The 15,706-nt window shown below is 40.8% G+C and overlaps 2 long non-coding RNA genes across 3 annotated transcripts in view; both read right to left on the reverse strand.

Moving 5' to 3' along the window:
- LOC141407263 (uncharacterized) overlaps nt 1-14,143 on the reverse strand; it is a 28,651-nt gene extending 14,508 nt beyond the window's left edge. Inside the window, exon 1 of one of the 2 annotated variants that reach the window (XR_012415605.1) lies at nt 14,006-14,143. This is a non-coding gene — a long non-coding RNA (uncharacterized lncRNA). The remainder of the gene's footprint in view (nt 1-14,005) is intronic. The other variant, XR_012415615.1, reaches the window with a different exon arrangement.
- On the reverse strand, nt 9,232-13,487 carry LOC135971441 (uncharacterized). Its single transcript, XR_010587653.2, has 2 exons — nt 12,364-13,487; nt 9,232-12,049 (listed from the first exon to the last, which is right to left on the reverse strand). It is a non-coding gene; the product is annotated as an uncharacterized lncRNA (long non-coding RNA).
- Nucleotides 14,144-15,706: the final 1,563 nt, after the last annotated feature.

The following is a 15,706-nucleotide window of genomic DNA, read 5'->3' on the forward strand; positions in this document are numbered from 1 at the left end:
CTCACTCTCTTTTGGTTTTCATTTGCATGGAATATTTTTTTCCATCCTTTTACTTTCAATTCATATGTGTCCTTACAAGTGAAGTGAGTTTCTTGTAGGCTGTGTATATTTGGTCTTCTTTTCTTATCCATTCAGCCACTCTATGTCTTTCGATTGGATAATTTACTCCATTTACATTTAATTAATGATAGGTAAAAACTTACTACTTCCATTTTGTTAATTGTTTTCTGGTTGTTTTGTAGATCCTTTGTTTCTTTTTTCTCCCTTGATGTCTTCTTTTGAGATTAGATGATTTTCTCCAATGGTATGCTTTGATTCCTTTTCATCTTTTACATATCTACTATAATATAATTTTTTGCTTTGTGGCTACCATGAGGCTTACATAAAACATCTTATAGCCATAAAAGGCAATTTTAAGCAAATAAGAAGTTAATATTAACTACATAAAATAACTACACTTTTACTTTACCCACTCACATATTCTGTTTTTGAGGTCACAATTCACATAGTTTACACTGTATATCCCTTAAAAATTATTGTTGCTATTAGTATTTTTAATACTTGTTTTTTAACCTTCACACTAAAGATATAAGTGATTTACATACCACCATTACAGTGTTATAGTGTTCTGAACTTGACTGTGTACTTAATTTTACCAGTGAGCTTTATTCTTTCATATGTTGCGTTACCATTAATAATTAGCATCCTTTTTGCTCTGTGTGAAGAATTCCCTTTAGCATTTCTTGTAAGACAGATCATGTGGAATGAACTCATTCAGCTTTTGTTAATCTGGAAAAGTTTTCACCATTCTTTTATTTCTGAAGGACAGCTTTGCTTTGCTGGGTATAGTATTTTTGGTTGATAGTGGGTTTTTTTTTTTTTCCCTTCAGCACTTTTAATATATTATCCCAATATTTCTTGGCCTGCAGGGTTTCTCCTGAGGTATCCACTGATAGCCTTTAATTTTTTTTATTTTTTTATTTTATTTTATTTTACTATTTATTATTATACTTTAAGTTCCAGGGTACATGTGCATAACGTGCAGGTTTGTTACATATGTATACCTGTGCCATGTTGGTGTGCTGCACCCATCAACTCGTCAGCACCCATCAACTCGTCATTTACATCAGGTATAACTCCCAAAGCCATCCCTCCCCCCTCCCCCCTCCCCACAATAGGCCCTGGTGTGTGATGTTCCCCTTCCCGAGTCCAAGTGATCTCATTGTTCAACTCCCACCTATGAGTGAGAACATGCGATGTTTGGTTTTCTGTTCTTGCGATAGTTTGCTGAGAATGATGGTTTCCAGCTGCATCCATGTCCCTACAAAGGACACAAACTCATCCTTTTTTATGTCTGCATAGTATTCCATGGTGTATATGTGCCACATTTTCTCAATCCAGTCTGTCACTGATGGACATTTGGGTTGATTCCAAGTCTTTGCTATTGTGAATAGTGGCGCAATGAACATATGTGTGCATGTGTCTTTATAGCAGCATGATTTATAATCCTTTGGGTATATACCCAGTAATGGGATGGCTGGGTTGTATGGTACTTCTAGTTTTAGATCCTTGAGGAATCACCATACTGTTTTCCATAATGGTTGAACTAGTTTACAATCCCATCAACAGTGTAAAAGTGTTCCTGTTTCTCCACATCCTCTCCAGCACCTGTTGTTTCCTGACTTTTTAATGATTGCATTCTAACTGGTGTGAGATGGTATCTCATTGTGGTTTTGATTTGCATTTCTCTGATGGCCAGTGATGACAAGCATTTTTTCATGTGTCTGTTGGCTATATGAATGTCTTCTTTTGAGAAGTGTCTGTTCATATCCCTTGCCCACTTTTTGATGGGGTTGTCTGTTTTTTTCTTGTAAATTTGTTTGAGTTCTTTGTAGATTCTGGATATTAGCCCTTTGTCAGATGAGTAGATTGCAAAAATATTCTCCCATTCTGTAGGTTGCCTGTTCACTCTGATGGTAGTTTCTTTGGCTGTGCAGAAGCTCTTGAGTTTAATTAGATCCCATTTGTCAATTTTGGCTTTTGTTGCCATTGCTTTTGGTGTTTTAGACGTGAAGTCCTTGCCCATGCCTATGTCCTGAATGCTATTACCTAGGTTTTCTTCTAGGGTTTTTATGGTATTAGGTCTAATATTTAAGTCTCTAATCTATCTTGAATTAATTTTCGTATAAGGAGTAAGGAAAGGATCCAGTTTCAGCTTTCTACTTATGGCTAGCCAATTTTCCCAGCACCATTTATTAAATAGGGAATCTTTTCCCCATTTCTTGTTTTTGTCAGGTTTGTCAAAGATCAGATGGCTGTAGATGTGTGGTATTATTTCTGAGGACTCTGTTCTGCTCCATTGGTCTATATCTCTGTTTTGGTACCAGTACCATGCTGTTTTGGTTACTGTAGCCTTGTAGTATAGTTTGAAGTCAGGTAGCATGATGCCTCTAGCTTTGTTCTTTTGGCTTAGGATTGTCTTGGCAATGTGGGCCCTTTTTTGGTTCCATATGAACTTTAAAGCAGTTTTTTCCAGTTCTGTGAAGAAACTCATTGGTAGCTTGATGGGGATGGCACTGAATCTATAAATTACCTTGGGCAGTGTGGCCATTTTCATGATATTGATTCTTCCTATCCATGAGCATGTCATGTTCTTCCATTTGTTTGTGTCCTCTTTTATTTCACTGAGCAGTGGTTTGTAGTTCTCCTTGAAGAGGTCCTTTACATCCCTTGTAAGTTGGATTTCTAGGTATTTTATTCTCTTTGAAGCAATTGTGAATGGAAGTTCATTCATGATTTGGCTCTCTGTTTGTCTGTTACTGGTGTATAAGAATGCTTGTGATTTTTGCTTACAAAGAGACTTAGACTCCCATATAATAATAATGGGAGACTTCAACACCCCACTGTCAATATTAGACAGATGAATGAGACAGAAAGTTAACAAGGATATCCAGGAATTGAACTCATCTCTGCACCAAGCGGACCTAAGAGACATCTACAGAACTCTCCACCCCAAATCAACAGAATATACATTCTTCTCAGCACCACATCACACTTATTCCAAAATTGACCACATAATTGGAAGTAAAGCACTCCTCAGCAAATGTACAAGAACAGAAATTATAACAAACTGTCTCTCAGATCACAGTGCAATCAAACTAGAACTCAGGACTAAGAAACTCAATCAAAACCGCTCAACTACATGGAAACTGAACAACCTGCTCCTGAATGACTACTGGGTACATAACGAAATGAAGGCAGAAATAAAGATGTTCTTTGAAACCAATGAGAACAAAGATACAATACATCAGAATCTCTGGGACAAATTTAAAGCAGTGTGTAGAGGGAAATTTATAGCCCTAAATGTCCACAAGAGAAAGCTGGAAAGATCTAAAATTGACACTCTAACATCACAATTAAAAGAACTAGAGAAGCAAGAGCAAACACATTCAAAAGCTAGCAGAAGGCAAGAAATAACTAAGATCGGAGCAGAACTGAAGGAGATAGAGACACAAAAAACCCTCCAAAAAATCAATCAATCTAGGAGCTGGTTTTTTGAAAAGATCAACAAAATTGATAGACTGCTAGCAAGACTAATAAAGAAGAAAAGAGAGAAGAACCAAATAGATGCAATAAAAAATGATAAAGGGGATATCACCACCAACCCCACAGAAATACAAACTACCATCAGAGAATACTATAAAAACCTCTATGCAAATAAACTAGAAAATCTAGAAGAAATGGATAATTTCCTGGACACTTACACTCCCCCAAGGCTAAACCAGGAAGAAGTTGAATCCCTGAATAGACCAATAGCAGGCTCTGAAATTGAGGCAATATTAGCCTACCAACCAAAAAAAGTCCAGGACCAGATGGATTCACAGCTGAATTCTACCAGAGGTACAAGGAGGAGCTGGTACCATTCCTTCTGAAACTATTCCAGTCAATAGAAAAAGAGGGAATCCTCCCTAACTCATTTTATGAGGCCAACATCATCCTGATACCAAAGCCTGACAGAGACACAACAAAAAAGAGAATTTTAGACCAATATCCCTGATGAACATCGATGCAAAAATCCTCAACAAAATACTGGCAAACCCAATCCAGCAGCACATCAAAAAGCTTGTCCACCATGATCAAGTGGGCTTCATCCCTGGGATGCAAGGCTGGTTCAACATACACAAATCAATAAATGTAATCCAGCATATAAACAGAACCAAAGACAAAAAACACATGATTATCTCAATAGATTCAGAAAAGGCCTTTGACAAAATTCAACAGCCCTTCATGCTAAAAACTCTCAATAAATTCGGTAGTGATGGAACATATCTCAAAATCATAAGACCTATTTATGACAAACCCACAGCCAATATCATACTGAATGGGCAAAAACTGGAAGCATTCCCTTTTGAAACTGGCACAAGACAAGGATGCCCTCTCTCACCACTCCTATTCAACATAGTGTTGGAAGTTCTGGCTAGGGCAATCAGGCAAGAGAAAGAAATAAACGGTATTCAGTTAGGAAAAGAAGAAGTCAAATTGTCCCTGTTTGCAGATGACATGATTGTATATTTAGAAAACCCCATCATCTCAGCCCAAAATCTCCTTAAGCTGATAAGCAACTTCAGCAAAGTCTCAGGATACAAAACTAACGTGCAAAAATCATGATAGCCTTTTAAGAATTCCTTTATAGATGATTTGCTTCTTTCCTCTTGCTGTTTTCAGTGTCCTCTTTTTATTTTTGATTTTTGACAGTTTGATTTTGTCTTGCAGTCTTGTTTGGCTTGAGTCTAATCAGATTCCTGTGACCTTCCTGTACCTGCATATTTCTTTCTCAGATTTAATTTATTTTCTGTGATTATTTCTTTAAATAAACTTACAGATTTCTCTCTTTCTTCTCCTTTAACTCCTATAACTTGAACATTTGCTTTTTTGATACTGTTCCATAAATCCCATAAGCTTTCATCATTCCTTTTCATTCTTTTTTCCTTTTTCTCTTCTTGCTGCATATTTTCAAATAATTGTCTTTGAGTTTGCAAGTTCTTTCTTCTGTTTATCAATTCTGCTGTCAATGCTCTCTATTGCATTTTAGAATTTAATGCATTATATTTTTCAGCTACAGAATTTGGTTACTTTTTCATAATTTCAATCTCTGTTAAATTTCTTGTTTTGGTCATTTATTGTTTTCTTGATTTCAATGAATTATTTCTCTGTATTTTATTGAAGTTTGCTATACAGCTATTATTTTGAATTATTTATCAGGCAGTTTATATCTCTATTTCTTTCTTTTTTTTTTTTTTTTTTTTTGAGACAGAGTCTCGCTCTGTCGCCCGGGCTGGAGTGCAGTGGCCGGATCTCAGCTCACTGCAAGCTCCGCCTCCCGGGTTCACGCCATTCTCCTGCCTCAGCCTCCCGAGTAGCTGGGACTACAGGTGCCCACCACCGCGCCCGGCTAATTTTTTGTATTTTTTAGTAGAGACGGGGTTTCACCGTGTTAACCAGGATGGTCTCGATCTCCTGACCTCGTGATCCGCCCGTCTCGGCCTCCCAAAGTGCTGGGATTACAGGCTTGAGCCACCGCGCCCGGCCTATATCTCTATTTCTTTAGTGTCAGTTACTCATGTTTTATTTTCTTCCATTGGTGATGACATGTTTCCCTGATTATTTTTTATCTTTGTGGCCATTTGCTGGTGTCTGCTCATTTAAGAAGTGGAGACTTATTCCAATCTTTGCAAACTAGCTTTGTTTGGGAAATCCTTCACCAATCAGCGAGTCCAGAGATTCTGGGCAGTCTGTCTAGCGTGGTCTGCTGGCATACTTGCTGCTGGAGTCCTTGGACGAGTGGGCCTTGTGCCTGGGTCAGCAAGTGGGCAGACTTGGTGCCTGGGTCCGTAAGGTTGAGCTTGGATCCTGGATTCCCTGAGGTAGATGTATTGATTGGGTCTGCAGAGGTGAGCCTGGAGCCTAGGTCCAAGGGCAGACCTAAAGCCTATATCCATGGGGGGTGTCTTGAAGCCTGGTTCCATAGTAGCTGATCTGACACTAGGGTGAGCCTTAAACCTGAGTCTGTAGGGGTTGGCTAGGCCCTGGAATGGGTCTGGAGCCTGGGTCCACTAGGATGAGCCCAGAGCCTGTGTCCATGGGGGCTGACCTGGCACTGGGGTAGACCTGTATCCTGAGTTCATGGAGTTTTGGGTCTATGGGGGCTGGCCTAGAACCTGGGTATTGAGGAGTAGCCCTGGAGCCTAGGTCCATGAGGGTCAGCTTAGCACTGAGGTCTACTGGGACAAATCTGGCCCTTACATCTGCTGGAACATGGGACTGTAGGGGCCAGCCTGGAGTATGGGGCCATAGGGATCAGCCTGGCACTAGGCCCACCTGAAACCTGTCTGTGGTATGAGCCTTGTGCCTGAGATGTACTGACCTGGCACTGAGGTGGGCCTAAAGCGTTAGGCTGTGTGGGCTGACATGCCTTTGGACTGATCTTAAACTAGGGCAGGTCTGTAGCTTGCAGCTACAAGAGCTAGCCTTATCGTCGGCAGGCCTGGAAACTACATCTGCAGGCCAGCCTGAAGGCTGAGTGCTGGCCTGATGATTAGGGTCGTAGGGGTTGGCCTAGTTCTGAGATAGTCATGAAGCCTGGTGCTATGGGGCCCAGCCTGATGCTGGGTTGGGGGGCATCCAGAGCCTGGGACCATTGGGACTGGTCTGACCCTGGAGTAAACCTGAAGACGGCCTCTTCAGGGTAGGCCTGGAGCCTGATCTCTGAAGGCTGGCCTGGCACTACAGTGAGCTCAAAGCCTGAGGCATGGGGGCCAGCTAGGTGTTGGGGTCAGAATGGAGCATAGGGATGTTAGGTTGGCCTGGAGATTGAGACTAGGGAGCAGACCTGGAGCCTGGGAATGTAGGATCTGGCCTGGTGTCAGGATGGGCCTAGAATCTGGGGCTGTGGGGGCCTTCCCAGTGCTGGGTTTTATCGGTGGGCCCAGTATTGGGGTTTGAGGCAAAGTCTGATGCTTATTTTCCTCATTTTCGCCAAAGTGAAAGGTATTTCTCTGTGGACTGTGCTGCCTGGTATGGAGGTAAGGGTGATGTGGGTAATGTAAAGTTGCCCTTCCTATCCTCTTCAATGTGTCTTTTCTTATTTCTGTGCTACACCCAGGTGCTATAATCTCTCACTTGGTTTTCTTCACTCTTGTGAAGGTATTTTTATGCATGGATAGTTTTTCAAATTGATGTTTCTGTGGAGAGACTAGCACTGGAAAGTTCTTTTCTGCCATCTTGCTGATTAAGACACAATACTTTTCAAATACAAAAGTTAATAACCATAAGTAAAATGTAAATATACTTGAACATATTAAAAATAATTTAGTCTAATATAAAAATAAAATATTGTTTACATACTAAAGTTTGCGCTTAAAAATAAAACAGAATTATAATTTTTTAATGTGTACTTGGTCCATCAATGATGTCATCACTGAGCTGTGTAAAGCTTTCCAGTGCTGAAAACCTCTCTCTGCATCTATGCAGTGAAGAGAATGATAAAGATACTGTTATAAACTGCTCTTAAATAGTTTTCTCTAATCCACCGCTGTGGTTTGAATGTGTCCCCCAAAGTTCATGCATTGAAAACTTAATCCTCAGTGCAAGCATGTTGAGAGGTGGGACCTCTAAGAGGTGATTAGGCCATGAGGGCACCAGTCTCATGAATGATGAATGCCATTATTACGGGAATCTGTTCCCTATAAAAGGACAAGTTCAGCCCCACTTTGCTATCTCTCACCCCTGTACCTTCTGCCATGGGATGATGCAGCAAGAAGGCCTTCACCAGATGCCAGTGCCTCACTCTTGGACTTCTCAACCTCCAGAACTGTGAGCCAATACATTTCTGTTCATTATAAATGACCCGGTCTCAGGTATTATGCTGTAGCAGTACAAAATAGACTGAGACACCCATTATCTACAAACAATCCTATCTCTTGGTTAATAACTTTGAGGAGAATTTTTTTCGGGGGGCAAGGTTTCATTTCTTTGTAAGAACAGTTTTTTAAATTTCTAACTGTTATGGTTTGAATGTTGTTTGTATCCCTCAAGAATTCGTTTTGAAACATAATTACAATTGTAAAAGTAAAGTAGAGGTTTCTCTTTAAAAACACTTTCCTCCCTGTCTAATTAGGAATAAATAGTAACTTCACTTAGAAGCAAAATTTATTCAAAGACCTGTGCTAACATTCTTAGATATCTGCAAGCCGTAATAAAGAAATCAATGTACTTTGTGTTCTTAGCTCCCACAATTTAGCCTAAATATTTGCCCTGGCATGCTTATACTGGTCCAAGCAAACATTAGGTAACAGCCTGTTCCTCTTCTTTATTTGGAGGTGTTTTTTACCTTTCTCAGCATTCCACAAGTTACTTCCTCCTTCCTTTGTTCTCCACTGCCTTTGCCTCTTTTAGAAAGTTCTAAGTTGCTAGCCAATTGAGACAAATACAGAATGTGAGGTCCCGTTCCAGCCAATGGAAACTGGACACAGCAGTAGGGTGGACGTGTGAGGTTATAAATAACCTCGTCTCCTTTGTTTGGTGTACTCTCATGGCAAAACTGCTGGCGAGTGTACCCTTTCTGCAGAAAGTAAAAATGGCCTTGCTGAGAAAATTAAATTTATGTTCAAGTGCTATTTCTTTACAGCATCAGGAAACAAGCATTTCTAACACAATGCAACAGTATTAAGAGGTGGGGACTTTAGAAGGTGATTAGGTCATGAGGGCTCCACTCTCATGGATGGGATTAGTGCCCATAAAAAAAGGCTTGAGGGAGTTCTCCCTGTTTAGCCCTTTATTGCCCTTCTGCCCTTTCATCATATGAGCATGCAACAACAGGACTATCTGTGGAGCAGAGAGCAAACTTTCACCAGATAAGAAATCTGCCGGCACCTTGATCTTTGATATCCCAGACTTCAGAACTGTGAAAAGTAAATTTCTATTATTTATAAATTATCTAATCTTAGATATTTTGTTACAGCATCCTAAGTGGGCTAAGATAGTAACAAACTTTTTTTTTTTTTTTTGCTTCAAAGAAAGTATTTCTGGTTTGTCTTTATTTTTCCATCTCATCTTCCATAAATGAAGATTCTAACACAGACACCTTATTCATACCAATAGTGTTCCGTTCAAGTCCATTTGTTGTAAACTATTTGTGATAGATAATACTTATTCTTGTATTAGAAGCTTTGCTTTGTTTTCTTTTTTCTTGAGGATTATAAAGGCATATAAGACAGTTTTCTAAACATATTCACCTACATGTGATTCCCAAATTTTAATGAAACATGTCTCTGGTATGTCTCAGAACATAAATGTTTCAGATTTCAGATTTTTTTTAACTTCAAACTAACAGTATCATACCAACAGAAGTACCAGTATTCTAGCACCTTTGAAAACAGCATGGAATATGAGAGTAGTGGAACATTGAAAACTGGTATTGTAAGTCACTCTTCTGTGGGCAATGGGGAGCCAATAAAGATGTTTAAACAAGGAAATTACAAAGATGTATAGACACACACATACTCTGTTAGAGTTGTAGGAGTTGCAGAGTATTAAGCCCACCTCCCTCCGTCCCTCTGTCGAAAGGTCAGCAACTTCAGCATGAGTCACCAACAATGCACATAGGAAGTTGATTAATGAACAAAGAAGAGATTGGAGAAAGGCATGGAGGACATCTATTATTCTCCCCTCATCATTCATTCACTCTCTTTTTAAAGTAAAAACAGTTATCTGAACCTCTTTTGAAGAATCGCCTGAACCCCCTAGTAGCTCATTTAGTTTGGGTGGGTTTGACTTCCCCTTCAACTTCAGGGATGGTTGGAAATGATTGGTTCAAGAATTAATCATATATCTCAAATCTGGCAAAAAATTCTGAGGCCCAGAATTTCTGCTTGTGTGGGGAAAAGAGCTCTTTATTTCCAGTTAGACTGCTTGAGTCATTGTGTAATGAAGGGGTGAGCTCTGAGTCACCAGATAAAGTTTGAGGACAAAGGCAAAACAGTGGGAGATGGAACTGGAGGCTACAAAAGAAACAAAAAATCAATATTAACTGAGCTTCTATCCAGCTAAGTCTGAGGGCAGTTCTGAAATTTTCAATTGTGTGGGTTAATCAACTCTTTTGTCTTTTTTCCTGTTAAACCAGTTTGAATCAGGTCTTCTGCCACTTGCAACAGAAAGAGTCCTAAGTAACACTAAGGAAAAAACAGGAAGCCATCCATCAGGATTGAGGAAATGGTAGGAAGAAAGAGACTTATTGGAGAGAAGTCACAAAGGAAAGTTTTAATCTCTCATCTTACAGGGGTATTATTCATGCTAAATATCACACAAATTGCTACCTCTTCCCTAATATAAGTTAAGCATTATAATATCTGTAATATCTGTGACTCATAGTGTGGGCCCAGATGCCAGACAAACATGGGTTCAGATTTAGTTTACTCACTTTCTGCCACTTAAGATCTGTGCATTCTTGGGCAAGTTACTTCTCTGTTCTCTAATTTCAATTTCTTCCTTTACAAAATGGTGACAGTAGCTGCAACTTGAGTTACTATAAGGATTAAGTGCCACATTACATAATGCCACATATATGGTTATGGTAAGCACTTAATTCAAATATATTATTGATATTTTTCTTTTTCCAAGCTTATTGGAGATATCACTGGGGGAAATAATTTGTTAGATGTGAAACTACCAATTTTCCCTGCTTCATCATCTATCTTTACCTCTTCCTCTTCCATTTTAATACAAGTGATGACCCTTAATGAAAGATGCAACCCTTCTCCCCTGTCCAAGGGTGACCCTTCCTCTTTTCTTCTTTATCACACATTCTCTCAACTCCTTAGGAATTTTTCTCTACCAATTATTTCTTTTTGTCTTCTTGTTTTCCCTCCACTGGGAATTGTCCTCATTGTCTTAGTTAATTTTGTGTTGCTATAAGGGAATATCTGAAGCTGGATAATTTATAAAGAAACAAGTTTTATTTGGCTTATAATTCTGGATGGCTGGAAAATTCAAGGTTGGGCATATGCATTAGGTGCTTCCACTCATGGTGGAAGATGAAGGGGAGCCAGTGAGTACAGAGATAACGTGATGAGAAATGAAGCAAGGAGGTGGGGAGGTGCCACATTCTTTTCAACAACCAGCTTTTGTAGAGTGAGAATTTATTCACTTCTGAGGGAGGGCAACCGTCTATTACTGATGAGGGATCTACTGCCATGACCCAACACTTCCCATTAGGCCCCACTTCTAACACTGGATCAGATTTCAACATGAGGTTTAGAGGAGACAAACATCCAAACTAGCACCCATTTTACAAAAAACACCTCCATACTAAAACTATCCCCTCTTTGACTCTCTATCCATAGTTTTCAATGTGTGATCTGAAGAGCTTCTGTATCAGAATCACCTGGATGCTTGTTTAAAATGCAGAGTTCCAGGCTCCACTCAGCTGTAGTAAGACATATTGGTGTTCCTGTACCTACATTCTAACAAATAAGCCAAGTGATTATGATGTACCATAAAGTTGGAGACAACTGTTCTCTGGGCTCTCCATGGTACCTGGCAATCCTCTGGCTACCTAGCTGCGACCCTCTCTCGTGTATACCGTGGGTATTTTACTTTCTCACATTCCTCAAATTGTCAAGAGCATGAATCACCACCCCTCTAACTCATACTCTGATTTTGCAGAAAAAAAAATCAAAGAAAAAAGCCCCATGAATCTCCATACCATGATTGTATTTCACCCATGCCTATTCTTTCTTATTTCCCTCCTGTAAACATGGAAAATACATACTTTGCTTTCTGAAGCTAATTATGCCACTTAAGCTCATTTCTCATTTTCTCCTGCCCTAAGCACTTCATCGAATCTCTTATCCTGTCTTTCCTTATCTGCAAACTTATTTCTATCAACATTTAAACATATATAAAGCTTCTCTCATTTTCAAAAGACAATTCTCCCTTAATTTCATGAACCAAACACCTCCAGCTACTGCATTTTTTCATTCCCTCTTCTCAGCTAAACTTCTTCTTTTTTTTTTTTTTTTTTTTTTGAGACGGAGTCTTGCTCTGTCACCCAGGCTGGAGTGCAGTGGCCGGATCTCAGCTCACTGCAAGCTCCGCCTCCCGGGTTTACGCCATTCTCCTGCCTCAGCCTCCCGAGTAGCTGGGACTACAGGCGCCCGCCACCGCGCCCGGCTAGTTTTTTGTATTTTTAGTAGAGACGGGGTTTCACCGTGTTAGCCAGGATGGTCTCGATCTCCTGACCTCATGATCCGCCCGCCTCGGCCTCCCAAAGTGCTGGGATTACAGGCTTGAGCCACCGCGCCCGGCCTAAACTTCTTAAAGATGTCTACACTTACTTCCCACTTGCATTCAATTTCTGCCCCACTATTGGATTAGGACCCCACTATTTCACTGAGACTGCTCTCACTTAATTAACAGAAGATTAATTTGTTGTTAAATCCACTGGACACTGGACCTTACATTACTTGGCTTCTCAGTTCCATTTGACACTATTGTCCATTCTTTTTTTAATAACCTTTTTTCTCTTGGCTTCCTTGATACCTAAGTACCTTATAATCTACATATTTAAAATTAACTTGGTAATTTCTGCTTAACCTCCTTCCCAGATGAATGGCATCATCTGCAAGTTGTCCAAGCCAGAAACGTAGAGTAGTCATCCTTGACTCCTTCCTCCTTTTCACTTGTTAACTACCTCTTACATGTTTCATAGCTGGATTGCTGCAACAGCCTCCTAACTGCCCTTTCTCCAGTTTTGCTCCCATCCAATCCAGAGTAATACTCTGGAGGGAAAGATCACAGTTATACTGGCCACTAGATTCTAAATATTTGCTATAGGTAAGTTTGAAATTAGGCACCAAGCTTCCTGACAACCAAGGCAAAATTGAAGGGAAAGTAATCTTCATACTTCTTAATGCTTGTTCTAATTCTAACACTCTAAACCAAATTTCTCAGGAGGAGATTTATAAAGGAAGCAATAAATGATGTAATGAACAATGGCTCAACAACATTCCTATGATATATCCTATAATTTCATTTGGCAAGTATTAATGGAGCACTTACTACAAGCCAGGCACCATGCTCACCACTGGGGATAAAACAGTGAATGTAGCTGTTTCTTATCTAATCTCATTATTAAAACCGAGTTTTTGCATAATATTAAATGCAATCCTCTGAAGACAATTTGGCTGGGAAAGGGCTTATTTCCCAAGCCATCCCTGCCTGGTAGTTTAAAACCAGGGTCAAAATAACAGCTACTCAGTGTTCCCCTGCTTCCTGCAACCACCCTAACACTGCCACCCACATGGTCCTGCCCTGGGTCAGGACTTCCAGTCTCTCTCTTTCTCTCTCTCTTTTTTTTTTTTTTTTGAGATGGAATCTCACTCTGCCACCCAGACTGAAGTGCAGTGGCACAATCTCAGCTCACTGCAACCTCTGTCCCCCGTGTTCAAGCGATTCTCCTGCCTCAGCCTCTCGAGTAGCTGGGATTACAGATGTGTGCCACCACACCTGCCTAATTTTTGTATTTTTGGTAGAGACAGCATTTCACCATGTTGCCCAGGCTGGTTTCAATCTCCTGACCTGAGGTGATCTGCCTGCCTCAGCCTCCCAAAGTGCTGGGATTACAGGCGGGAGCCACTGCACCCGGCCCAGCCTCTTTTAAATTGCAGCTCACTGACACTACTATCACACACAAAATATGTCTGGACTCCCCATGGTTTGTCTCACATGTGTTGACAAACAGTGCTTTTAACAACCACATGAAATCTGCTATTTTCCACCCTCACTTACTCTGGTTTCTTTTGGAGATCTGCTGCTAAGTTGTTCCCCACACCTCCCCACACTGCCCCTCCAACACAACACATGAGCCCGGACAGGACCATTGCTGTATTAGTCCGTTTTCACACTGCTATAAAGATACTACAATTTATAAACAAAGGAGTAAACTTACTCACAGTTCCGCATGGCTGGGGAGCGGGGAGGCCTCAAGAAACTTACAGTCATGGCAGAAGGGGAAGCAGGCACCTTTTTCACAAGTTGGCAGACTAGAGAGGAGAAAGAAGGAGGAATTTCCCAACACTTATAAAACCATCAGATCTCCTGTGTGGAGAGAGAGATCCTTCTTTCTCTTCTTATAAAGCCATCAATCCTACCGGATTAGGACCTCACATTTATATCTTCACTTAATGAAAATTGTTACTGGAAAGGGGTCTTGATCCAGACTCCAAGAGAGAGTTCCTGGATCTCGAGCAAGAAAGAATTTGGGGTGAGTCCATAAAGTGAAACCAAGTGTATTAGAGAAAAAGAGAAACAAAAGAATGGCTACTCCACAGACAGAGCAGGGGCATGGGCTGCTCGACTGAATATATGTATGGTTGTTTCTTAATTATATGCCAAACAAAGGGTGGATCATTCATGAATTTTCTGGGAAAGGAGTGGGATTTCCTGGAACTGAGGGTTCTCCCCACTTTAGACCATATAGGGTAACTGCTGGCCACAGCATTCGTAAATTGTCATGGTGCTGATGGGAGTCTTTTAGCATGCTAATGCATTATAATTAATGTATAACGAGCAGTGAGTTTGACCAGAGGTCACTTCCATCAACATTTTGCATTTGGTGGGTGTTGTTGGCCAGCTTCTTTACCACATCCTGTTTTATCAGGAGGGTCTTTTTGACCGGTTTCTCGTGATACCAGTCCTGCTGACCTCCCATCTCATCCTGTGACTGAGAATGCCTAACCTCCTGGGAATGCAGCCCAGTAGGTCTCAGCCTCATTTTACCCAGCCCCGATTCAAGATGGAGTCACTATGGTTCAGATGCCTCTGACAAAATCACCTCTGTCCAAATACAGTCACTTAGTGGGTACGAATTTGGCGGGGGACACAACTGAGTCCATAGCAAACAGTATGCGATTTTGAATCACATCAGCACACACAATAAGACTCTGAAAAGTGAGTCCGTTGGCTTGGCTGGAGAGAAAACTGTGACAATGTGTAGTGTTCCAAAATGACCCTTCCTGAATCAGGGAGCACTCAGAACCTTCCAGCCTGGTGAACAGAATTTGCTCTCAGGCCAGGAGCCATGCTCTGTAAGTATGTTGTCTTTACATCTGGCCCAGTTTGATCCAAAGATAGGATTTAGAATGATTAAAGAAATAGATGGCATACACCAACTCTCCTCACAAATGTGTCTCCTCTCAATTTGGCCTTCACCTTCAGATAGACACATAATGGATCCCAGATCGTGTCCTGTTGCAAAGATCCGGGAACACAGGCTTGGGATACCTGTATATGAACAGAAACCAGACTAGCAGGTGGTAAGCCTGGCATTGTCCTGTGTTCTTAGGCTCTTTTTTTTTTCTTTTTCTTTCTTTTGAGATGGAGTCTCCCTCTGTCGCCCAGGCTGGAGTTCAGTGACTTGATCTCAGCTCACTCAAGCTCCGCCTCCCGGGTTCACGCCATTCTCCTGCCTCAGCCTCCCGAGTAGCTGGGAGTACAGGCCCCCGCTACCACGCCCGGCTAGTTTTTTGTGGGTTTTTTTTTGTTTGTTTTTTGGGTTTTTTGTTTGTTTGTTTTTTGTATTTTTGGTAGAGACTGGGTTTCACCGTGTTAGTCAGGATGGTCTTGACCTCCTGACCTCGTGATCCGCCCG

This window comes from Macaca fascicularis, chromosome 1, assembly GCF_037993035.2.
Source record: "Macaca fascicularis isolate 582-1 chromosome 1, T2T-MFA8v1.1".
Lineage (NCBI taxonomy): Eukaryota > Metazoa > Chordata > Mammalia > Primates > Cercopithecidae > Macaca > Macaca fascicularis.